Here is a 27,121-nt window from a genome sequence, read left to right as displayed (position 1 = left end):
CTATACCACTTCGCAGTAACTGTCCTTTGTGTTTCTAGCACAACCCGAGTCAGGATGCCCCGTTTAGTGAAGAATACTGCAATAATCCTTTTCATCACTGACCGTGACTTTCGCACAGTCACAGGAGAACCCTCATCTTCAAACAGCCACACCTTGTTCTGGGATTTTGTTGCGACATCGTAATAATAAAGCCAAGTTTCGTCACCCGTAACGATGTTATTGACGATACAGGAAGTCCCATTTTCAAACTGTTTTAGCATTTCTCGGCACCATTTCACTCGATGTTCCCTTTGTTGCTCTGAAAGTGATTGGGGCACCCAAAGGGAACAAACCTCTCTAACATGGAGATTGTCGTGTAGAATTGAATGAATAGCTGGTGCAGGGATGTGGAGGGTCTTTTCTACCTGTCTATATGTCAACCGGCTCTCTTGCTGCAGCATTTTCCTCACAGCTTCAATGTTTTCCTCAGTCACTGATTCAGACGTTCGCCCAGAACGAGGATCGTCTTCAACCCCAAAATTTCCATTCTGGAACTCTTCGTACCAGCGGAAAATTGTTGTCCGATGTGGACAGTCTTTCCCCAGCACAGGAGTCATTACCTCCAGGCACTGGTCAACAGTTAATCCACGAGCAAAATTGTAGCGGATAATTGCGCGATATTCACCTTTAGAGCACACTGACATCTTAACTTGTTTTCAGTCCCACTGCTTGGTAACAACTGGTGTGAAGGTCGCGCCTTACTGTCTTCTAGACCGGTTTTCACCCCTCTTTTCATCCCTCACCGTAACAGGAGTGTCCAGCCAACCGTTTTTGCGTTTTGAAAAACTTTCCTAGTGCTCTTTGTAGACTATAAGACAGTATCCTCACGTGATAAATATACGAATATGTTCTCCTTGGTCCGGTATGCAAATGGCCCGTAATGCAAACAACAATTTTGATTGCAGCGTAATTATTTTATGTATTAAGCCTGAGATGGAGTGGGATTTCCTTCAAGATATCTGCTGGATTCTCCAATGACTTGGCTGAGGAAGCCACGCCACTAGGCAGTTAACAATAAATTAATAGATCTAAATCCATGAGCGTTATTGCAGCACCACTGGCTCTATGATTAGCACCTTTAACATCATTCATGTGTGTGTCCATACTGCCTCAGTCATAAACAACAGGTAACAGCTAAAACTACATTTTCCTCTAGCTTGTACCAAGAGAGAGACAGAGACAGGCAGAAAAAAAGCATAATGCAGAAAATTGTGGAGAATTTGGAAGATAGTGGTTGAACATTGTTATTCTTATTATTATTATTACGTATTTTTAATTGAATGCGTGTGCTTCGGTGGGTGGAAGCGGAGAGTTGCTGCCTTAGTAATTTAGCCTCTCGTCTCTCAACCTAAGTGTCTAGGCTTTGAATCTCGGGATTTCGGGTGTGATTTTTAACGAGTCCAGTGATTGGTGGCATTAGGGATATCTGGCATTGAGCCTGGTTGTTACGCTGATTCCACAAAACGTTAGAAGGCAGCGTTTTGTGTACCCTGTACCAGGCAAATCAGTTGCTTCTACCAATATTTTGTTTTTCAGCCTATGAAGCGTGTGAGATCGATGTTTCTCTCCTAGCATCTCATATGGCACTAATGCACTGGAAGCACATCCTACAAACGATTTTGAACATTATTATCGTTCCCGCCATGTGACTATAGACTGTTCGAAAAATGACATCCTTTCGATCAGTTATCGTATGTCAGTTTTACCATGTAACTATGTTAAAGCGTCCTGCCAAGTTCCCAGCTATAGCAAAACATACATTTAACGCTTAGAACTAAGATACAGTAATGTGGAGTGCGTACGAAGCAGCGAACATGAAGAGTAACGTACTCTTGAGGCTTTTCTAATGCAAGTCTCTTACACATCCGTGGCAGTAGTGCATATGATCAAACGCTATATAGTATTAATAGTTAGAATCCTACAACGCACACATTGCAGCTAAGGTTAGGTTGAATGGAGAATCCCACCTTCCAGTACTTGTTTGTTTTTTAATGCTAGTCTATTTAATTGTGTAACATAATCCAGCTTAAACGCTAATTACATTATTTAAAAAAGTACATATTGCATAATAATGTGGAACATCTTCAGCTAAAAAAAATACAAAAATTGGCATAAACGGAATAAAAACACTTATGATGATGGTGATAAGATAAAATGCTCCTTTATGTTGGGCTAAAACCTCATGTTCGAGTTAAAGATTAAAAATCTGACGTAAGGGATCTTCTTTCTTGAAAAGCTGAAGAAGTATGGAGGTCGCTTCAATCATTCCCCATATATTTCCGGACGATTGCGTTGACATGCTCCTTATTATCTATAGGTAAGCAAGAGGATTTGTTGCAGGCAATTATGTCTGTATTAGGAAAGGTACCCGGACAGGCGGCATCCGACTGCAAAGACTTCCACAATGTTGAAAGACGTTCACGAACAACATGGGTAAGATATGATACCACTTGTATGGTGAGAATGAGGAGGCTGCTCTGCACACAGGTTGCAATAACCCACACACGAGTACAGGGGCAATTGCACAACAGGTCAAGAGCATCCAGACTTCCGTACTACGAATACTGCATGCGCGTAATTATCACCCCGACCATACAGTTAAACAAGGGGCTTCGCGGGCGGGATTTCGAAGTTTGAATTACTTCCTGTCACGTGTTGCCGGCAAATGAGTTGCATTCCTCTGGAAAAACCTCCTCTCGCACGAATCGCGATTCCACAGCAATGGTTACGTCAGCCGTCAAAACATGCACTGTTAAAGTGCTGACAATCCATACTGAGTGCTTCAGGCAGTCTAGCAAGTGGAATCGTGGGTGATCGCCCTAATTGACCGTACTTCTTTGAGGGCCATTTAAAAGGCGCATACTTCCTGCACTTCTATCCCATAGATTCCCCACTGCTGCTGGAGGATATACCGCTTGAAGAACGTTTAACGGTGTGGTTTCTACTAGAGGCATTTGAAACAAACGGTTTACACCGAAGGGACAGAAAATTCCGAGCGTCTTCGACAACTCGCGAAACCTGCAGATCAGTAACGCCGGCTTTTTTTTCTTTTTTTTTTTTCAGATGCTAAGTATTAGCTGAAGCGTGATGTCAAAATTGACGCGTAGTTAGCCAGAAAGCGTCTAGTTATGATGCTTGCTACATTGAAACTGACTTATGATTATTATTATTATTATTATTATTATTATTATTATTATTATTATTATTATTATTATTATTATTATTGGGAGTGTGGGTTTGTTCCCCTAGCTGACTTTGACATTGCTTCCACTTACTATTCGCAGGTTCCTCACTTCCATCTTTGCCGTCCGGCCTCACTTGGTCAACTCTTGTTCTTTTCTGACTGCCATGGTATTAGGTTTCCGAGGTTTTGGGAGTCTATCATCTTCATGTCCTTCGTGGCCTTTGCATTTCTTTTGCCGATACCTTCATTTTACGAAGTGTTGGACCTCTTCCGTTTTCCTTCTAATTAGTGTTGATAGAGGATGGTTGTCCAGTTGTACTTCCTCTTAAAACAGTAATCACCACCATTAGCATAGGATAGTGAGTGAAGTTGAATCAAGGTGTAGCAAAGCTAATGCAGTTTAGACGTAACAACCATAAAAGTAGCGAAAAGAATGATAGCTGGTACAAACAGGTGGGAACAGTTTACGATTCCAGTGAAGAGCGCAGTGATGATATAAGGGCTAAGTTGAAGCTTCTCTCGTATCTGTGTACCTCATTGAATTGTATTGCTGTGCTAGTCCATGTCACAGGTACAAAGAATTACAATTTTCCTTACTCGGCTGTCTTCTGCAATATGTGCGCGGGACAAATACCTTTTTTCTTTACAGTTTGTTTCAGTGGTCTTCATTTAACACAGTTACATCTACTGTCAACCGTCTTGTTTTTCGCTGTTCTGGCTGTTGCTGGAGTCTGGCTGGCAATTCTCCATTCCAGAGCATATTTTTCCGACACTCAGTACGGGTAGCTATTCAGCTAGAATGATTATAAAAATAAACACATAATAATGTTATATTATATAAGCTCATTGACGTCACAATCAGGCCGTCAGCTGCAGAACTGCATGACAAAACACAGTCTTCTTTTTTCCCTCTTCCTACGATTACGTCCCCTCTTCTCTTCAAAAAAAAAAAAAAAATGTAAACAATGGTTACAACCAATATAAGAGCGGTGCCCACCGAAGGATGAAGAATTCTTTGACCTCACTTGTTTGAGGACAAAGAGAAACGCTTAGCTTTATCAATATCAGGCAGGAGGACTCCCACAGAGATGACTGCCGCTTTTGTTTAGTCTTTTCTCTCCCGACGTCCTTACAGGTTCCATTTCAATAACGAAACTATATAACTCGAACCATAAACCCCTTACGGCTGCAGCCCTGTGGGATACATTGCGTTCTCCTCGTCCATCGAGGAACAAAGCAAGATGAATTTGTAGACCTTAGGTTCAGGGTGGCCTAAGTTGGGAATGTAAGCCGAATATGAGCTCCCATTTGGTCTATGAATCCTGATTTTTTTTTAAAAAAATAGCGAAATGGTGACAACATAGTGTGAGCAGTCAGCATAGTTATTAATATAAAATCATTGTATAATTAAAATAATGCTAAGTTCCCAATCACATTTATTTCGCCAAGAAGTTTGGCTCTCAGATCTAAATTATTTCTACATTGAGGAGTTATCACTCAAGTGTTATTGTGAAGACATCTTCATCGTAAGTGAAACATATGAACTCTTCGAAATTACGGCTACGACATGACAGCCTGGTAAATATACTGTAAATTTACAGTCGAATCTCCATTACTCAGATTTTCAGTATCTCCAAGCAACTTCAATTTCCTAGCCGTTAGTCGAGCAGCTCGTCTCCTTTCTCCCAAGTCTTTCCAGCCCAAACTTTGCAACATTTTTGTAACGCTACTCTTTTGTCGGAAATCACCCAAAACAAATCTAGCTGCTTTTCTTTGATTTTTTCCAGTTCTCGAATCAAGTAATCCTGGTGAGTGTCCCGTACAATGGAACCATACTCTAGTTGGGGTCTTACCAGATACTTATATGCCCTCTCCTTTACATCCTTACTACAACCCCTAAACACCCTCATAACCATGTGTAGAGATCTGTACCCTTTATTTACAATCCCATTTATGTGATTACTCCTATGAAGATCTTTCCTTATATTAACACCTAGGTACTTACAATGATTCCCATAAGGAACTTTCATCCCATCAATATAGTAATTGAAACTGAGAGGACTTTTCATATTTGTGAAACTCATAACCTGACTTGTAACCCCGTTTATCATCACACCATTAAGTACTGTCCATCTCACAATATTATCGAGGTCATTTTTGCAGTTGTTCACAATCTTGTAACATATTTATTATTCTATATAGAATAACATCATCCGCAAAACGCCGTTTCTCTGATTCCACTTCTTTACTCGTATAAGAAAACATAAAGGACCAATAATATTGCATTCAGGAATTCCCGTCTTGATTATTACAGGGTCAGATAAAGCTTCGCCTACCCTAATTCTCTGAGATCTATTTTCTGGAAATATAGCCACCCATTCAATCACTTTTTGTGTAGTCCTATTGCACTCATTTTTGCCAGTAGTCTCCCTTGATCCACCCTATCAAATGTCTTAGATAGGTCATTCGCGATACAATCCATTTGACCTCCTGAATCCAAGATATCTGCTATATCTTGCTGGAATCCTACAAGTTGAGCTTGAGTGGATGGGTACTCTTTTTTGCTATTTGTTTTACGTCGCACAGACACAGATATGTCTTACGGCGACGATGGAATAGGAAAGGCCTAGGAAGTGGAAGGAAGCAGCCGTGGCTTTAATTAAGGTACAGCCCTGGCATTTGCCTGATGTGAAAATGGGAAACAACGGAAAACCATCTTTAGGGCTGCCGACGGTAGGGCTCGAACCCACTATCTCCCGATTACTGGATACTGCCCGCACTTCAGCGACTGCAGCTATCGAGCTCGGTAGTGGAATAATCTTTCCTAAACCCGAAATGCCCTCTATCGAACTAGTTATTAATTTCGCAAACATGTCTAACATAATCAAGAAAGAATTCTTTCCCAAAAGCTTACATGCAATGCATGTCAAACTGACTGGCCTGTAATTTTCAGCTTTATGTCTTTCACCCTTTCCTAGCAACTCTCCATTCATTTGGTATGCAAACACTAATCAAATAAGTACTGCAGATGTGGTACTGTATCCCAACCCATTGTCTTTAGTATATCCCCCTAAATCTTATCAATTCCAGCCGGTTTTTTTTTTTTTTTTTTTTTTTTTCAGTTTTCAACTTTTCTATCTTATTGTAAATGTCATCTTAGGTAAATTCCAATACTTCTTTAGTATTAGTCGCGTCTTCTAACTAGACATTATCCCTGTAACTAACAATTTATACATACTGCTGACTGAATACTTCTTTCTTTTGAAGATTCTCATAAATATAAAATATTCTGTAACTCGAATTTTGTTCGACATTAACTGTGCAATACATCATTTATTTTACTGTACATATTCCCGGCCGACCTCGATGTGCTTATATAGCAGAGTACCTGTCCATCCCTGGTGTGTTGACCATAGTTGGAGCTCTTCAGTCCTCTCCTGTACTGTTAGCAGACCGGGTGTTACTGCTCTTCGATTGTAAATGATAATGTTTCAATAACTGTTTTTTTGTGAAAAGTATGCGAAAGAAAGCTTAACGATAAAAAAAACCAGAACCGAGGTTTCATGTTCTATTGTATGTAAACTGTTTTCAACGAGTTGCTATAATAAGTGCTGTACTGTTGTACTTCGAGTTTGTTTTTATATAGTTAAATAACACTAGATACATGATTCGATAATGTATCTCCATATCTCGAAGTTTCGATAACTCGAAATAAAATGTATCTCCCTAGGTGATTCGAGATATCGAGGTTCGACTGTATTTCATACTGTGACGTATTGCATTTTTTTCCTTACCCAAGGGAGTACGGTAAATGACACTTCACTGTGATGCAATTGCTATCCGCACGTTTTATTAGAAATCGCCTCTGGTTGAACTCAACTTCACAGTAAAGTAAACACACATACGTCAGAAAACAGTTAACTTAACCTTTTCGAATTGCTTCTCCGCTGATTGCAGCGTGGTGTTTCTGTACCACTCCCAACAAAATAAAGACAAAAGAAATTACTGCATGAGTCAGACACGGATTTTTGCTTCATAACTTGTCAACATTATTTATAATTAAATATTTAATTTAAAATAAGCGGATTACCATATTGTGAAATAGAAAATTATACGCAACAGCCACTAAAGTGATAAGTGTTTTACACGTTTCATAGAAGTCTCACTCGTGACGTAAAGATCAATTTCCGTGGCATATGCGTAAATAACTAATTCGTTTTCGTATCGGTCGTGGAAACTTGCACCGATAGCGTATTTCTGCACGTACACTGTTACGTATTCAGACCTATTCTGATCCGGAAAAGTGGCAAGTGAGTGAATTTAGGTCATATTACGAATACGTCGGAGAGCCCGCCCGGTCGCGGCGTCAAGTGGTTAGCCGGTTTGAGTCCCGATGGTCGAAAAAATGTTCACCATCAGAATGTTGGTCGGCATGGTAGAAAATACAATTAAAACAATTAACGTACCATTTCCTCTTGTATTATAACGTCTAAATTCAAACCTCATTGTTTGAGAAGCCTTTCTCATGGACAGTCGAGATTTTCTTCTGATGATGCGAAGTTCTCTGCGAAACGTAAAGAATTTCACCTTATTTTTTTGACACGGCATAAGCCCAAATGCCTATATCATGCCTATAAGCACGGGCCGTGAAAGCATCAATGGCACATTGAGTCACATTTATAGAATTTCAAACAAGTTTTAAATATAGCCCATATATGGGCGATGCGAATAAAAATGATCATGTGGTGTTTCGCAGTAGGTTCAGAAATAGTGTTAACCTGTTGTATATGAATTCCGCATTGTGTAATGTGCGACGAAACCAAACTAGCTTCTGGAAATAGCTTACAACTTGTTTCTTTCGGCATTGAGGTGTTACCATTCTGTGTTTGTCTTAACGCGCGATCTGCCACTGTAGCACCGGAAGTACGCTCGTGTCCGGGTGCTCACGGAGGCATGCTGCTGTTCACAACCGGAAATCCGGAGGACAAAGCTCGGCGTTAGTATACTCTTATCTTTTCTCTCTCCTCCTCTTTTATGATTCTCTGTGCAAGAATTGCTCGGTCTCCTGTCATAATTGAATATTAGTTCCCTTTTCCCATGCTTTCCTTTGACGTTTTGTTGAGGAGAGTCTAGGCTTATTCAAAGCTGTTTATTTTTATTTTCTTCCGTATGAATTATTCTCGGGGTCATTTGCTGGCCAACTTAAAGTTGAAAATAGCCTATAGACTTGATAACATAGTGCAATCAGGAAGGCGAATTATTATAGTCTTGGAGGAGATAGTTCTAATAAGAATGTTGTAAGCTCTACTTCTATGCTACTTCCAGCGAAACTGTCACGTCTTTGGAGTTTTCAAATAGTACATCTAAGCAATGAAAACGTTCATAATATTGTATGAACTCTGCGTTTTCGATACTGATGCACAATAATAATAATAATAATAATAATAATAATAATAATAATAATAATAATAATAATAATAACATGAATGTAATAAAATATGCAATTATTATTATCATGGCATATTGTTTTGTATTCATGTCATCTATTTAATTTTCGAGTTTCGGCTTGCCTTGTCTTTTACAAAGCAAAGGTGTTCATGTAAGCCTATATGTTCCTGCTTCAGCAATTGAATCTTTTAGATATAAGTGGGTAGTTCTTCCTTAAGCAATTTCTCGGCTTTACGTCCAACGAAAACGGAGTGGTTAATAACCGATCCTCGAAGAAGCTGTGGCAGCCTTTTCGGTCTTCATGGAATGAAAGGGTTAGTTTTATGGAGGTTATGGGGATAAGAGATATTTATATTCATATCTTCTAAAACGAGGTCATCTAGGCCTACTGTTCAGTTGTGGCATCATATTCATCGTGGCGCACGTTTCGACCAAAAGTGTGGATTTCTATATTCTTAGACATACTCTTAATTATTCCGAAACACTCGATTTCGTACTAATATGTGACGAGTACAGTGTTAATCTCAGTACTCGCCAAATGAGGGAAGGTGGACTTACTTTCGAATTCACGAGTGATGTTTCCTCTGGGACCGTAAATATTAGTAATTTCCTGGACATTGGCCGATCAACTTCGGGTCAATTGAAAGTTGATGTGGCTCGGGGTTGAACTTCTGTACTCTGTTGTTTTGTTGCTTACAACACATAGCCTGATATTCCTAAGATCATCTAGTCCGTATTTAAATTCGAAGTGTTACATTTTTAAACGTTCTCATTATGTTATTGAGCACAGTTGTTTTAGCTGATTAACTTGTAATTTGTTCGGTTCTCTGTTGGTTTTCGACGTGAGTACACAGGTATTTACCGGCCTCGATGTGACTGGCGAGGCAAGAACCCTCGTTAAGATGAAACTGTTGTGTTTCTTTTATTGATATGTGGTGTAAATTTAATGGACTGAATTTATATAACCTGTGTAAATGTAGACTTTATTGTAACATTACTGAATATTTGGATGCACCGTTGTAAGGGTCGTGCAGCACACTCGAAAGATGGTGTGTTTGAACCACTACGTCGGTAACCCTAAGGATGGTTTTCTGTGATTTCCCATTTTACACCAAACGAATGTCGAGGCTGGACATTAATTGAGGCTACAGCTTCAAATTTCTCAGTCCTCGCCCTTTCCTTTTCGACTGTTGCCGAAAACCTGCACGTCGTAGTGTCGTTCAGCTGGCTAAGAAAATAAAATCCAGTGTTGCTGTAATTTTCTTTAATCTTTCACCATTCTTTTCCTGGAGAGCGTTTGAATAAATTCTGTGAAAATCAACACTCATTATGAGGGTAGCAACCTAGTGTCTCCTGGGTGCGGAATAGTCATAAGATTTAGCTTCACAGTCTCCTCAAAAGTACTACTACTACTACTACTACTACTACTACTACTACTACTACTACTACTACTACTGGCTGAGAGTGGTTCAGACAGTAGAGCGCTGGATTTCTGAGCCCAAGTAGGCGGGTTCTATCCTGGCTGGGCCCCGTATTTTTGGAATGTGCTGAAATTCTCCGGCTTTGATTCGGTGGGTTTACCGGCACGTAACAGAACCTGTACGGGACAAATTTCCGGTACCTTGGGGTCCCGAAAACCGCCAAATTGTTAGTGGGGCGTGAAACCAATAATATTTATTACTGCTGGGTTCGAACCCCGTTGACCGAGCTTGATAGCTGCAGTCGCTTAAGTGCGGCCAGTATCCAGTATTCGGGAGATAGTAGGTTCGAACCCCACTGCCGGCAGCCCTAAAAATGGTTTTCCGTGGTTTCCCATTTTCACACCAGGCAAATGCTGGGGCCGTACCTTAAGGCCACGGCCGCTTCCTTCCCACTCCTAGCCCTTCCTTGTCCCTTCGTCGCCATAAGACCTATCTGTGTCGGTGCGACGTAAAGCAACTAGCGAACCCCGTTGTCGGCAGTCCTGAATATGGTTTTCCGTGTTTTTTTTCCATTTTCACACCAGGCAAATGCTGGGGCTATACCTTAAGGCCACGGCCGCTTCCTTCCCACTCCTAGGCCTTTCCTATACCATCGTCAGTGCGACGTAAAGCAAATTGTAAAATCAGTCACGAGCGAGACGTCGGGAAGTGCGGACGTGTGAGTGAGCTGAGGTGCGCAATATGGGAATAACGCTACAGCAATACAGGTTAAGAATTGGAAGATGGCATGGTGCAAGGGGGGTTGGAAGGAAGGTGGAGCTGAGAGAGGAAGAGAAATTAGTGGTTATAAAGGACTGTTGGAGATTATGTTGTATGCGACGGTTATTGCGACGCTGCTGGTAGTAGGAGGTATAGAAAAGAACTCGGGTCCAAACCAGAGACCGTTCGGTTGGGAGCAACATGAAGAGATCAAGAGAGTGGTGAGGGAAGCGAGCAAAGGAGAAGAAATAAAGGAAATGATGCAGGAACACCAGGCAACCCAAATCAAGGAGATGAAGGACTTAATTTTTTTTATAAAAGAAGAAATTGGAGGGGTAAATGACAAGTTAGCGGAGATAGAAGATGAGGTAGAGAGCTTGAAAAAGAAGATGGTGTTACTGGAAGAGGAATTGGCAGCACTGAAGAGAGAAGTGAGGTTAGCGAGGAACGGATCAGCAAGGAAAAATGTGTTTGTGTATGGTGTACCTGAGGAAGGAACGGAATCAAAAGTGGATTGAAAGTGGTGGACATAGTTTCGAATAAAATGAAGATAAACTTCTCTGAAGTTGATATAGATGATATATATAGAGTAGGATGGAACAAGGGACATAGGCCGGTGAAGTTAAGATTAATTTCAAACCTGATGGCCGCTATAATTCTGAGAAATGCTGGAAATTTGAAAGGATCGAACATTTATTTGAAGGCTGAAACAGAGAAAGAAGACAGGATGCGGTTGGATGTCTATAAGCGGCATATGTGGCGGGCTAGAGCTCAGGGATTGCGAGCCAAGAGAGCGGGGAGGTGTCTGGTAACTTCAGGCAGAAATTGGTCGCGATCGTGGGCACAGGAGGAACTGGTGAGGAGGAAATGAGTTGCAGAAATCGAGAGAAGGGTGACATCAGTACGGAGAAGGAAGAGAGAAGACGGGACTGCGGTGTTAGCGATCAGGTGGCGGAGACAACAGAGTCCTTGGTGAGTCAGAACAACCCAGAAAGGAGTGAATCAACAAGTGGGACACTAGACCGAAATGAAGTGGGTATAGGCAGTGAAGAGGCGACGCGAAGGGAAAGGTGTCAGGGTAGTGACTCAACTTCCCCGAATAAGAGAAATGCAGAAAGAAACCTGGAGAGAAATCAGGCGTTGAATAAGGCGAGATCGTTAAGTTTAAAAGATCTGTGGGGTGGGAAAAAAGACTCTGGCACGGAAAAGGGGTGGGCTGGGGGGGGAGAAGAAAGGGAGGGAAGGGGAGAGGGATGGGGTGGAGCCAAAAGGAAGAATTACGAGAAGGGGGAAGTGGTGAAATGCAGAAGTATAGAGAGGGAGGGGGAGGAAATAAACAACTAGAGATGGTGATAGGAGTGCTGAATATTGAGGGGTTGATGGGGAAGTTCGGGAATAGGGAAATTGTGGATTTAGTGAAATATTTTGAGATAATTTCTCTAGTAGAGACTTGGTTAGGGAAAGGGGTTGAAATTACATGGGACGGTTATAGAGTAGTAAACGTGGTAAGGAAAAAAATAGGGAAGAGAGGCCGAAATCCAGGGGGCATAGTAGTTTTAATAAGAAATAAGGTAGCTGAATGGGTGGAGATGTTACAGACTAGGGTAGAAGGGGTAGTGTGGCTGAAAGTAAAAATGGGGAAGGGGGCAGCGGAAGCAATTTGTCTGGCACTGCTTTATAACCATCCGTGCGATTCAGTCTATGCAAATAAACATTTTTTTGGCGAACTGATTGAAGAAATAACATAATTAAAAGGATGTATATAGAAGATGGATGATTTTATTGGGTGATTGGAATGCGAGAGTGAGGGTACCGGTGTACGGGAAAGAAGTAAAAATAGACGGAGAACTGCAAAGAAAGAGTAAGGATAATGGTGTAAATAGTTATAGAGAAAGGTTATTAGAGTTATGTGCTATAGAACATTTATTTATTTTAAATGTATGGATGAAGGGGGATAGTGTGGGAGATTTGACGTATATTACAACAAATGGAGGGAGTGTAGTGGATATAGAAATAAGCTCAGAGATAGCGTTAAGTAGAATAATTTTTGAGGTGTTAGAATGTGGGTTAACGGAACATATGCCTATCAAAATAAAAATTGAGAACTTTGGTTGCTGATGAGAAGGGAAAGATGGAGGAAAGTAGGGAGAGATATAGGAATGGAGGATGTAAGTATGTATGGGATGATAATACTAAAGATAAATTGAGACGGCATTTGAAAGAGGAGGGAAATATATTAAGGGCAGGAATTGAAAGGGCGGCAGAAGGGAACGATATGGATAACATGCTAAAAATTATAGAACACTCTGTACGGAGGGTGGGGAAGAAAGTGAGGAGAAGGGTAGAGGTGAAAAAAGAATAAAATGAATGGATGGTTTGATGAAGACTGCAGGAGAAAACGTGATGTTTTAATGAGAGCCCTAGCGGAGTTTAGGAAGGAGGGTGAGTAAGAAAAAAGGAAGGAATATTGTAAATTGAGAAGGGAATATAAGGCGGTATTGAATGAGAAGAAAAGAGGATGGAAGGAAGCGGAAGCTGAAAAAATAAATAGATATTGTAGAGAGAAGAAATTTGAGAGGATATGGGAGTCAATAAACAAGATCAGAAGAACGAAACCGGTGGGGAAGGGGGATAAAGTAGGAGAAAACGAGTGGGTTAGGCATTTTAAAAGGCTTTTAGAAGGGAAGGGGAAATTGGGTAGAGAAATAGACAAGTCATATATAGGAAGGGAATTGGAAGTAGTCATTCAAATATTGGATGGGGAGATAACAAGGCAGAAGGTAATTAGAGTATTTAAAAATGCTAGACCCAAGGCTGCAGGAGGTGTGAACGGTATTTCCAATAGTGTGTGGAAGGATGTTGGGGCAAATGAACCGATGTTTACGGGTATTGTGAAATTCTTAGTAGGTTGCTGGAAACAGGGAAATTTCCTAGAGAATGGAGGAAGGGGCTATTATGCCCTATTTATAAAAAATAAAGGAGCTATCCTAACAAATATAGAGGAATTACACTCCTAGACTCGTTGTCGAAGGTGTACACAGGGGTTTTGGCGAATAGGATAACAAATTGGGCGGAACAGTACGGTACGATATCTGAGTTCCAAAATGGATTTGGGAAAGGAAGGAATACAGTCGATAATGTTTGGATTCTGGACACTTTGATTACAAAGTATGTGAGGATAGCAGGGCGTAAATTATATGTAGTAGCGATCGATTTAGAAAAAGCCTTCGATACGGTCGGTAGGGAGGCGCTATTTTTGAGATTAAGGGAGGTTGGAATGTCGAAGAAAATGAGGGTGGCAATAGAAACAATTTATGAGGATGTGTTTGTGATGATTAAATTACAGGATGGAAGGATGAGTAAGTGTTTTGGATCAAAGATCGGGGTGAGACAGGGGTGCAAGCTATTCCCGATATTATTTATAGTATTTATAAATAATATTTTAGAGGGTCATGGGGGAGAGGCATGGCAATGCCCTTGGATAGGGAAAATGGAGGTTCCGGAGTTGCTATTCGCGGATGACCTATTGATTTTGGCTTTGACGGCAAGTGGGTTGCAAAAAGGGTTGGACAAGGTAGATGAGTATACTAGGAAGTGGTCTCTCAGAGTAAATGTAAGAAAGACTCAGATAATGGTGTGTAGGAAAAGGGGTGGGAGAAAGAATAAGGAAGTCTGGAGGCTAGATCAGGAAGAAATTAGACCAGGGGAAAAATTGAGTATCTAGGTGTAATAATTAGTAAGAATTGTTCTTGGAAAAATCAGTGTTGGAGGGCAAAATTTAAAGGAAGAGGAGCGCTTGCGGCAGTGGGGGTATTAGGAAAGAAATTTTCAGATGTTAAATACAAAATTCAGAAAACGGTGTTTAAATCACTGGTAATGGGCAAAATGCTATTTGGGGTCGAAGTATGGGCAGTGGAGGAGGGCAGGGGTGAACTAAACCAGGTGGTGGCGAAATTTAGTAAGATCATGATGGACCTCCCGAACTGTACAGCCAATGCCGGTGCCAGATTAGTCTGTAATGAATCACTAGAGGTTGAAATAGCTAAGAGGGTGTTCAAGTATTGGATTAGATTGGAGGAAGGGAAGGGTGGGGATTTAGTACAAGAAACGTTTAGTTTTCAGAAGGGTATGACGAATGAAGGTTACTGGGTGAATAAGTGCAAAAAATGGTTACAACAGATTGGATTGGGGGTATATGGAGAGGTCTGGTGGGGGGGGGGGGTAGGATTAAATGGGTATGGGAAAGGATAAAGGGAAGACTACTAGATATTGAAAAACAGAGCTTAACAGGGGAATGTAGAGAGAGAGTCTCTTTATCAGTATTAAATAAATTGGTGGAAGTAATAAACCCGAAAACGGAGTTTGAGTGTTCCTTGAAACAGGGGATGGGTAGGTAGTGGGAATAGTGATAGATGTGTGTTATGTGGAGAGAAGTGCGAGGACCTGCTAATCAGTGCCGAGCTTTGGAGGAGATAAAGATCAAACTACTAAGTGCTTGTTGTTTAAAGGGGCCTAACATCGAAGGTCATCGGCCCAAACTACTAAGTAAGACGGAGCTGGATATGGTAGGGGAAAGCTATAAGATAACATCTTGGTTATGTAGAGAGTGGGAGAAAGGAACGAATATAGCGAAATTCTTAAATGTGGCCAGAACTAGATTTATAAAGAATTTGAGGGAGTAACAGGGGTTGTGCAGATAATGTGGTTTTTGCCGAGGGAGGAAGGGGGAAGGCATTCTGCTCAGAAATGGAATGGAATGGATATCCGCCCTGAGCAGATGCGGGAAGGGTATCATGGTGACCATGATTTCAGATGAGGGGGCTGTAGTGTTAGGGGAAAAGGGGAGAGCACCTTGCCCTGTGCAAAGTTTATCGTGGATGATCGAAATGAAGCTTAGGCGGAAGCAAAAAAAAAAATAAAGTAGTGAGATGACTGAGTGAACTGTGGACTTCGACTTGTTTGTGTGGAAATGAGGTGTGGAAAAATGGATTGTTTAAGTGTATTTGTGTGAGGAGGAAGGATAAAGAAGATGTATGTAATAGTAATTTAGATGCATTAAGTCGGACTGTAGTTAAGGAGAAAATTTTGGCAGTATGGAAATTATGAAAGTAGGTCACATGAAAAAAAGAAAAGAAAAAGAAAATAAATTAAATGGTTGTAGATGTCCTGTTGAGCGTTGTAAAATGATTGATTCTTGATGTTTATGTACTAAGTTTAATAGGATGGAAGAACTGGGATAAGTCTAACAGTCTGATGTAAGTGTGGTGCTGTAGATTGAGAAGACTGAGTGAACTAATGGACTTGGAATGGAAACTGTTTGTTTGTGTGTGAGGTGTGAAAAAGAAAAAAATGTGAAATTGTTTTAGGTGTGTTGATGAGGGATGTAAAATGGTTGTTGAGTTGATGTTTAAGTCTTAAGTTTAATAAGGTGAGATGTAGTCGGCGAGAATAGTGCGAGAGAGGAGAAGGTGACGTATCAAGGGACTTGACCCATCCCAAAGAAGTTAGGCTTGAGCATGCCTGCACGGGAAGAAAAAGGAGAGGGAAGGTAGTGCGCTGACAATGGGACAGAGTAGGCGTGACGTACATAGCGGAAGTGTGTGGCAGGCCATGTGTTGGGTCTGGTTTCCGCCAAGCTGGCTTGTCACACATGGTAGGGAAGGAATACAGTGTCAGTAAGTGTAGGTGAGATATGAGATCAGTTCTCACGTGGCAAGGCTGGTGGCTGCGGTCAACGGGTTGGTGGGCATGTATTCCATACCAGGGCTGACGCAGCGACCAGTCTACTAATTTTTTTTAGGTGGTAGGTAGGAGTAGGGGAATAGGGTAGTTTGTAGTGCGGTGCTTCCTGCACGTATGCTGGCTATCCGCGTACGTATGGAAGAACACTGAGTAGATGTAGAGGTAGATAATTTAGTTAAATAGTTTTAGGAGAGAAAAAAGTAGTGCCTATTTTTGTGTGTGTGTGTGTGTGTGTGTGTTTCGCTCTTTCTTTATTACCTGTAAGCCGATGGTGTATACTAGGTTGGGTAATAAAGATATGTATGTATGTGTGTGTATGTAAATTGTAAAATAATAATACTAATAATAATAACAACAACGCACAAATAGGCAGAGAAAAGAAGTATTCCGATATAGTTGGCCAGTACCCAGCCCATAAGAGAACTGACCTCAGGGGTAAGCGTCTGATATATACCTGCAGAATGTTTTCGTTGATAATGAAATCCACATGGTTCAAACACCTTCCAAGGAAACAGAAGACATGGAAGACACGAGGTTCACGTTCAGAAGAATACCAAATTGATCACGTAGCCATTTCATACAAATCTGATACAGAGATTTGGAATGTAAAGGTACTCAGGAACGCGAAAGTGGACTCTGATCACTACATCTCGAAAGTGAAACTAAACTTTATCCCTAGAAACCATAAAATTAACCAGAGGAAAGTACAGAAACTCATCCCAAAATATGATACAGTAAAAGTCAAAGACCACATAACTTTCAAAGAATACTTAAGCGAACGCATCGGACATTCACCTCCTGAAACCTGGGAACAGCTGAAAGAAGCAGTAATCTCAACCGCACAGGAAACAATCCCTCTTAAGAAGAACTATAAACATCCATGGTGGAACCAAGAATGTGAGGACGCCATAAAAGAGAGACAAGAAGCGTGGGAAAGGTGGTACAAAACCAAAAGTCAACAAGATTGGTTCTACTTCCTTGAAATAAGAAAGCAAACTACCAAAGTCATCGGAAAGACGAAAAGGATCTTTGATAAAGATACCCTTGAATCCATCGAACAAGACTTCAAGAAGTACAGTACAAGAAATTTCCACAAAACATTCAAAAGAAGCACCTAGAAATACAGTATGCGCCGTCGCTTAGCTTCAAAGACCTGGGACTTAGAAAATGTGTAACTGATCAAGAAAACAATGAGATCTTAGCGAGATACTTGGAACAGTTACTAAATTGTAAACCACCACATGAACAACTACCGTTCAGCAAGCTTGAATACATCAAACTAGATGCTCCAATGCCATCAAGAGGTAAGGTGGAACAAGCCATCAAAGAATTCAAGAATGACAAAGCCAGCGGAGAAGACTCAATCATAGCAGAACTTTGGAAGAATGCAGAGAGCAAAACAATACACATCTTGACTAAAATTATACAAGACATCTGGATTAAGGAAGAACTCCTTGCAGAATGCACCAGTGCTCTAATCCACCCGCTCCACGAAAAGGTGCATAGAGACGATGTTAACAATTGTAGAGGCATTTCCCTTCTCTCGGTAACCCACAAAATTCTCTCTATGATACTACTCAATAAATTAGAATCTCAGCTAGATAAAGAAATTGGAGAATACCAAGCATGTTTCAGGAAGGGTAGATCATGTATTGAACAAATACACAACCTTAAATCCATCATTATGCAAACTAAGAAACAGTATATACATTTCGTAATCACATTTATTGACTTCAAAAAAGCTTACGACTCTGTTGATAGAGCGGTTCTATTCTAAATCCTGCAAGAAATCGGACTTGATCATAAGACATTAAACATCAAGAGCACCCAAACAAAAACCCCATCTAAAGTCAAGTTCAGAGGAAGAATCTCTGGCCCTTTTGAGTTTAAAACAGGAGTAAGGCAGGGAGATGGAATCTCGCCCGTATTGTTTAATTGTGTACAGTATTAGGAAAAAATATCCGAGAACGGAGGAAAACACTCACTGAAACAGGTCTAAGGGTAATAAACAGGAAATTCAAAATCAATACCCGAGTGGATTGTATCGCGTTTGCGGATTATGTAGCTATACTAGCAGATTCGATTGAAACAGCAATAGACCAGATAAATACACTTCAATCCATAGCCTACAAGACTGGACTTCAGTTGCCTTACGAGAAAATAGTGTTCATGACAAATGACAAATCTGCACCAGAATACCTTCTTCCTTGCGACAGGGTCCGTAAAGTCTGAGAATTTAAATATTTGGGGAATGGATCAGTGAAGACCTCAAGACCAACAAAGCATTGGAAGAAAGGATTTATTTATTTAATCGTGTCTGAAACATACCTTATAACTTAAAATACTGTAATATCGGGACAATAACAAATCCGGTAATATAACCATTAATCATTTCTGATGATGGCAGGTAACGATGTGATTAAGGTCTACATAAATACAAATTTAATTAAATGTGGTGTGGCCAATATGCGGCTAATTCACATGCTTCCTTGGTAACGTCGATCACATTCTGGAGAGAGCAAGTAGTTGGACACAAGTTACAAACAAGAAGATAGCTCATTGTTTGTTCTTCACCACATTCACATAGAGTGAAGTCACAGACAAAACCCCACTTTCCACGAACCTACTACTCTGGCGTAGCAGGGGGAGATGTGATACTCCCACGTGGCGCGTTCCAGGTGGCGGATAGGGGGTCCTAACCGGCTTGCTGGCGGACTTGAGGGAAATGAAATACCTCTCGCGGGCCAAACACACTACCCCCTACGGGTTGGGGACGCACATGTAGAATACACCCGCGGTATCCCCTGCCTGGCGTATGAGTCGAATAAAAGGGGCGACCTAGGCGCGGATATGGAATGCGGTTTGTATAATGTGTTAGACCTCCCGTGGGTGGGAGGTTTGAATACATTCACAGGTAATCCCTGCCTGTCGTAGAAGGCGACTTAAAGGGTCATATGGCCATAGTCCCCTCTTTATTTTTTTATTATTTTTCCGAGGGTCAGATGTAGACCATTTCAAAATTTTGATGTGCGTGCTGCCCAGAGATGGGCCTCTTACGTGTGCGATTACGCCCAAAAGCCCGCAATTGCCCACCCAGGAATCTTGCGGGTGGGAGCGCCATGTACCTTGACAGTAGTATCCGCCTGACAACACAGGTCCCCGCACAGCCGAATGCCAGACGGACATATTATTATTAATTATTATTTTCTCTATATTTAGTGCTCTGTACACGCTATGGGGTACATGCTATTGCGGGTGACTGGAGGAAGGGAGTCCTAGTGCTCATTGCCTCAGTCATCCCGTATTAGGCATCGTCCAACATCGGACCCCGGGCAGTACCTGCTATGACCAGGTGGGTATTGCCTTGGCTGCTTGGTTCGGCTACAGAGACCCCTGATCGGAGTGGCTGGCTTCGGGGAGGAACTTTTCGGGCATGGCTTCCAAACGAAGTCGCCCCTCTCAAGGTGGTCCCCCACCGAAGTCTTTAACTTTTGCTTCCCTGAGAGGTTCAACTCCCTGGGAACATGCTCAGCGTGAAGGAATGGGATCCAGCTTCCCTAGGTTTCTGGTCGCTACCAGAACCGGTGGGCATGTTTTTAAGCTGGTAAAGTCGATCCTCTTTAGTAGACACATTGAAGGCGTCTACGGCGAACTTCAGGACCTCAAGAAAATGCGCAACGGTAGTTTGTTTATGAAAACTCATACAGCACTGCAAGCTGATCATTTGCTTAAGTGCGACCACTTTGGCGAAATCCCCGTCAAAGTGGAGGACCATAAGTCCTTGAATGTGGTTCGCGAAGTCACCTTTTACCGTGACCTTACTTTGAACACTGACGACGAGTTGATGGAACACATGAAGAACCGTGGCGTGACACACGTCCGGCGCATTACGCGCAAGGTCAACGGTGAAAACGTTGCCACTGGTGCCTTCATTGTCTCTTTCAAGTTGTCATTGTTTCCTGAGAAAGTCAAGGTAACAACTTATCTTTGCGATGTGAGGCCGTATATCCCGCCTCCAATGCGATGCTATCAATGCCAGCGATTCGGACATATGGTATCTCGCTGTTCGAATCAGTCTGTATGTGGTACACGTGGACGATTAGCTCACGGCGCGGAGGAGTGCTTCTACGAATACACCTGCCCGTACACTCGACTATAGCATGATAGCTCAGAGTTTTCCCGGTTCGTAATTTACAACATCGTCACCTGTGCTGATCGCTGCACCCAAGGTGACTGTTGCTGCTCCCAGCAACGTCGCAAAGAGTAAAAGCTCGAAGGGGGGGACCCCAGTCGGCGGAGGCGGCATCGTCGACCAGGACGGGGAAACCATCTCCCAGCCCGTCTAAACCAGAGAAGAAGAAGGCGGCGAAGAAGAGTGCCCTTGCTGAGTGCTGTCGCAGTTCCCCTGCGAAGGAGAAGTCATGCCTCCCCCCATCTGGGGGGGTTTGAGTCTGCTCCAGGAGGTACTCCTGCTCCCAAACCTGTGCGCTCTCCTCATAGGGGACCTGCTCTCCCCGAAAAGCGTCGAAGTTCTTGGCGGCATCCCCGCCGTCTGTTGATGATGGGATGGATGTCGCACTGTCCTCTACATCTACGGATGTAGATGTTCATAGTGTTTAGGCTTGCGAGCATTTTGTCGCTCATAACCTAACACTCCTTTTACAGTCCACACTATGGCACTGTTACAGTGGAATTGTAACCGTTATGTCAGGCATCTTGCTGAGTTACGTCAGCTCATTAGTGAGTACACAGCGAGTATAGTCTGTATTCAGGAGACCAACTTCAGACCTGGTCATCATACGGTCTTGAGAAATTTCAGACTATACTCGACAGAACGATATTATGCCTACCGGGCGTCTGGTGGCGTGGGCATTTTTGTCCGTTCTGATACTTTTAGCGGAGAGGTTACTCTAAGGACCCCACTGGAAGCAATTGCGGTGCGGGTACCTCTGCCTGTCATAGCAACAGTGTGTAATGTTTATTTTCCACCAGGCCAGCCTCTTAACATAAATGATGTCACTGATCTTATAGATCAGCTTTCACCTCCCTTCCTCTTATTGGGCGATTTTAAAGCCCATCACCCCACATGGGGCTCTGAGACGCTTTGCCCCCGGGGAAGAGAGCTGGAAACATTAGTAACAGAGCTGGATTTATGTATTTTGAACACAGCGGAACAACTCACTTTAGTGTACGTTACGGCACATATTCTCGCATAGACGTAAGTCTATGCAGCCGAACGTTGGTTCCGGTGTTTCGGTGGAATACACACGATGATCTCTGTGACAGTGACCATTTTCCCATCATCCTTACTTTGTTGAAACATAAATCCTTCGAGGCTCCAACTCGACGGATTCTTAAACATGCTGATTGGCCAAAGTACACATCACTAGCTGTCTTTAATTACGATATCAGGTGGACCGTCGGTGAGGAAATAGCTTCGTCACCCAAGTTATTTTTGCTGCTGCTGAGGAGTTCATTCTGTTATTCTCGGGGACTCATCGCCGAAAACTCGTTCCTTGGTGGAACGATGAAATAGCAGCAGCCATCAAAGAACGCCGTCGCGCTCATAAACGTTACCGTAGACAGCCTACTGTGGCCAACTTGGTAACATACAAGAAACTCCGCGCTCAGGCGCGAGTTCTTATTCGACAAAGTAAGAAGGCTTCGTGGGAGAGATATGTGTCGTCTATGACGTCACATACTCCATCTCGAGTGTGGACTAAATTTCGACGGATTTCGGGTATCCAAGGATCATCTCCTGTACCGGGAATTTCCATTGCAGGCAGTGTCGCCACTGACCTATCGCGATTGCTAACCATCTAGCTAGTCATTTCGCGGATGTATCTGGCTCCGGGAATCACCATCCTGATTTCCTCGCTCTGGAGCGGGAGGCAGAACGTCATCACCTTAGTTTTGTCACCCAAGCTTCAGAGAACTACACCATGCCCTTTACGGAGTGGGAACTGCGCAGCGCGTTAGCGCTTTGCAAGGACACGTCTCCTGGACCGGAAAACATCCATAACCGGATGTTGAAGCACCTTAGTGATGATTGTCCACTATATCCCCTTCGTGTGTTCAACCGAATCTGGATAGAGGGTGATTTTCCGTCTCGGTGGCGAGAGGGCATAGTCATTCCTGTCCTCAAGCCTGACAAAGATCCTAAGTATGCAGGAAGTTACAGACCAATTTGTCTTACAAACTGCCTGTGTAAGCTATTTGAGAGGATGGTAAATCGCCGTCTTGTGTGGTGTCTGGAGAAACAAGGACTCTTGCCCGAGTACCAATGTGGTTTTCGAGCCTCTCGATCCACCATTGACCACTTGGTACGCCTGGAGAGCTCTATCCAGGTTGCGTTTCTCCGCAAACAGCACTTGGTAGCTGTTTTCTTTGACTTGGAGAAGGCTTGCGATACCACATGGCGATATGGCATCCTTTCAGTCCTGCATCAATGGAGATTCCGTGGTAAATTGCCGGTATTTATTGCGAATTTTTTGTCCCTCCGTCTATTTCGTGTCCGAGTAGAGAGGGCATATTCGCAATAGCACGTTCAAGAAAATGGAGTCCCACAGGGATCGGTCCTTAGTGTCACTCTGTTCGCGATTGCCATAAGCGGTATTGTTGCTGCTGTTGGTACAGCAGTAATACCGTCCCTATGTGTGGACGATTTTGCTCTGCACTATAGCCCGTGCAGTATGGCAGTCGCAGAACGACAGTTACAGCAAGCTATTAAGAGAGTAGAGCAGTGAACCTTAGAACATGACTTTCGGTTTTCTGCCGCAAAGACCTCTGTTGTCCACTTTTGTCGTCAACGTACTCTTCACCCCCATCCTGAGCTTTATTTAGGAAATGTCGTTCTTCCAGTTGTTGACACTTACCGATTTCTTGGGCTCCTTTTTGACAGTATATTATCGTGGGAGCCACACGTGCGGGAGCTATTAGTGCAATGCATCAAGAGGCTTAATCTCCTGAAGTTGCTTAGCAGCACTACTTGGGGTGCTGACCGCGCGTTGCTCCTACGATTTTACAGGGCACACATATTATCCAGGTTAGACTACGGCAGTGCAGCATATGGCTCAAAAAGACCAAGTGTTCTTGCGAAGCTGAACAGCATCCACCACGGCGGAGTTAGGTTGGCGACGGGAGCTTTTCGCACAAGCCCAATCGCCAGCCTGCTCGCTGAGTCTGGTGTGCCGCCTTTACATCTGAGGCGCCAGCAGCTCCTACTGTTGTGTGCTACAAATTTGCGGCAGATGCCACTTCATCCAAGCTATCCTTGCGTGTTCAACAATGGCAACCGTTTGCTGTACGCTGCTTGTCATGTAGCAATGCGGTCGGTTGGAATACGCTTAGATAGCAGTTGACATGCTTTCGGTTCCTTGGGGTACCTCCGTGGGTCGTACGACGACCTGAAATAATCCTGGATCTGCACACTGGCCCGAAGGAAAACACGGACCCTTCGATTTATCGGAAGCTCTTTCTGTCCGTCGTTGGTTGGTATCCAGGTTCAGTCGTCGTCTACACGGATGGTTCAAGGACAGATACGAAGGTTCGTTGTCGACAACGATAGGTTTCTTTTTGTTCTCCCTGAAACCTGTAGTGTGTACACAGCAGAGCTCAATGCTATCTGTGAAGCTCTGCGGTACGCACTGTACAATGAACGCCGACACTTTCTTGTGTGTACTGACTCCTTGAGTTCGCTCCAGTCTATTGATACCTGTTTCTCTCGGCACCCTGTGGTGCAGCGGATCCAGGACCTGTTGGCCGGGTGTTCGGATGCCGGCACCAGAATCAAGCCACATGGGCATAGAGGGAAACGAGGTAGAAGATCAGGCTGCCAAGGAGGCAGTTACACTGCCCCCGTTGCCTTTCAAGGTTCCAGCAAGTAATATTCGCTCTCAGCTGAGACATCTGTTTATGTCTCATTGGGAGATGGAGTGGCAGGCCATTCCACTTCCCAGTAAGCTGAGAGCGATAAAAGGAACAACGAAGGTATGGAGGCAGAGGGAAGCCGTGTTATTATGTCGTTTTCGGATCGGCCATGGTTTCGTGGCTCACTCGCATCTTTTGAAAGGAGAACCCTCTCCGGTGTGTACCTGCGGCGACCATCTTACCGTGGTACACATCCTTACGGAGTGTATGTTCCTGGTCGATCTTCGCCGTAGTCTTAACATCCCGGGTACCGTCTCCCTTATATTGCGAGATGATGATCAGTCAGCAGACCTCGTCATCCGCTTTATGAGGGATAGTGGTCTGTTTTTTTATCGTGTCTAATGATGTCCTTTGTCGTCGTGTATTTGTGTTTATTGCGCTTTTATCCCATTGACTTTATTTTAGTTTGTGTTGCGTATTTTAATGTGTTATTTTGACGTCTAATGTAAATTATGTATATATATCTGGACTACCAGGCAATGCCTTATTCCTTTTCCCCCCTGTTTTCCTCTTATTTTATTAGAAAATAAGGCTTTGCGAATTAGATCCACTTCTGTTTTAATCTCACACTCACTTTCTCATCACCTTTTTTAAACTCTTGTCAGTGGATACATTTTAAAATTTTAAATATCATGTATCATGTCGTCCATCTCATTCCATTAGGGGCCGATGACCTTCGATGTTAGGCCCCTTAAAACAACAAGCATCATCATCATCATCATCATCAAACCCCACATTCTCATGTTGGTCTTTATTCTTCCAACTCATGAACGCAACCTGTTCAGCGTCTTCCATGTTGACTACGATAAGGAAACTGGATATTGCATACAACCAATATAGAAACGTTTACCAGAGGAAATTCATATCCATCAATTTGAAATTAAGACACTTTAACGCTCTAATCAGTCCTGAGGTCCTCTTTGCATCTGAAACCCTAACCATCAAGGGAGCGAAACTCATACAGAAACTAGAGGTCAGGGAAAGATCTATCTTGAGAAAGATCTTAGGCCCAAGGATCATAAATGGAGAAAGGTACCTCAGGGCCAACGATGATCTATATTTAAAGCAAAGAACCTCTAATGGACACCATCATCAAGATACGCCTCCTATTCTCTGCACACCTTGAGAGAATGAAAAGTCTCAAGTCAAGACTGACCGACGTTATCCACAGAGCCAGCTCCTGCAATAAAACAACATCACTGTAGTACAAGCAAGTTAAACAAGATCTTCAACCCTTCAACATCTCTGAATCCAGGACAGACAAACTTTCCGGAAAATGTTAAAGGGAGACTCACAGATTAAACATAAGGGTAGAGACCAAAGAGACTAAAAGCAGCTAAACAACTACAAAGCCAGAAAATGAGAGGAGATATAGGATAGGAAGAAGGCTCTTAAGAGCGTGAAACCAATCCCTTGTTAGCTGAAAACCATTTTGGTTAACCTTCGTAGTCCATACTTGGCTCATTCGAAGAAAGAATAATAATAATAATAATATAGGTGGTATCTCATAAGTAATGTCGGTTTTTTCAAATATACTTTATTCACATTAATTATTTATTTAAGCCCGCCTGGTGGCTGTATTCGTCAAAGCGTTGAAGACTGAACGGTCTGACACCGTGGTTAGCTGGTTCGAATCCCTTTGGTAGGAGAGGTGGTGGTATAAAATTTCTAATCGCCTGATTGCGTGTCAAGTCTGGATTAAATTCCAAACCTCTCCGCAGTGCTCATATGGAGTGAAGGCATATGACGGTGTTGATGGTGATTCGTCCGTCGGATGGAGATGTTAAGCCTTGAGCGGACCCCTTGGTGCTATTCGGCAGGAGTAGGCTATGTGCCGGCACCGGGTTTCACCCTCTTCCTTCCTACTATCATATATCACATTCATTTCATCTCATCTCTGATAAGGTTGACGTCAGGTAGGGCATCCGTTCATAAAAACCTGCCACGACAGTTTCCTCTCACGGGACAAGGGTTGAACAAACAAAACCTTTATTATTTAATTAACTATGAAACACCACACATTTATTCTTCAAAATGAATGCAGTTCGGTTCAGTGGTCTTGGGGATTTTTCAACCAGTGCTATTATTATTATTATTATTATTATTATTATTATTATTATTATTATTATTATTATTATTATTATGCTAAGAATTCGCGGATCTCGCCTTCGACTTCTTTGATGTTCTGGAAGTTTCTTTCCCTAAGAAAATGAGCCATGTATCGGAACGAATGGTAATCAGAAGATGCAATGCCCGACATGTACGCTGGTTGTGGTAGCCGTTCTATTGCACCCATTTCCTGGATTGTTTCTGTGATAGTTCGTGCTGTGTATGGTCTTGCATTGCCCTATTGTAACAGTACTGTTTTGCGGTTTATCAGTGCTGGGTATATTTCGGTTAAAATAACATGTACTCGTTCAATTGTTCAGAATACAACCCAGCATTGATATCTTGTCCATTCCACCAAACCCACAACATTGTTTTTCTTTGAAATCTGCTTTATTGAACAATGGCTTTAGCTGGTTGGCCAGGGGCAGGCTAGTGTTTCCAGGTGCCAGGATTACGGAAGTAGACCCATTTTCCTCACATGCCTAAACCT

General features: G+C 42.6%; 1 protein-coding gene across 2 annotated transcripts in view; it reads left to right on the top strand.

Moving 5' to 3' along the window:
- The window catches only part of LOC136872190 (membralin), a 470,893-nt gene that overhangs the window by 415,549 nt on the left and 28,223 nt on the right, over nt 1-27,121 (top strand). The window lies entirely within an intron of this gene.

Source organism: Anabrus simplex, chromosome 4, assembly GCF_040414725.1.
Source record: "Anabrus simplex isolate iqAnaSimp1 chromosome 4, ASM4041472v1, whole genome shotgun sequence".
Lineage (NCBI taxonomy): Eukaryota > Metazoa > Arthropoda > Insecta > Orthoptera > Tettigoniidae > Anabrus > Anabrus simplex.
This window is presented reverse-complemented; position numbering and strand designations above follow the sequence as displayed.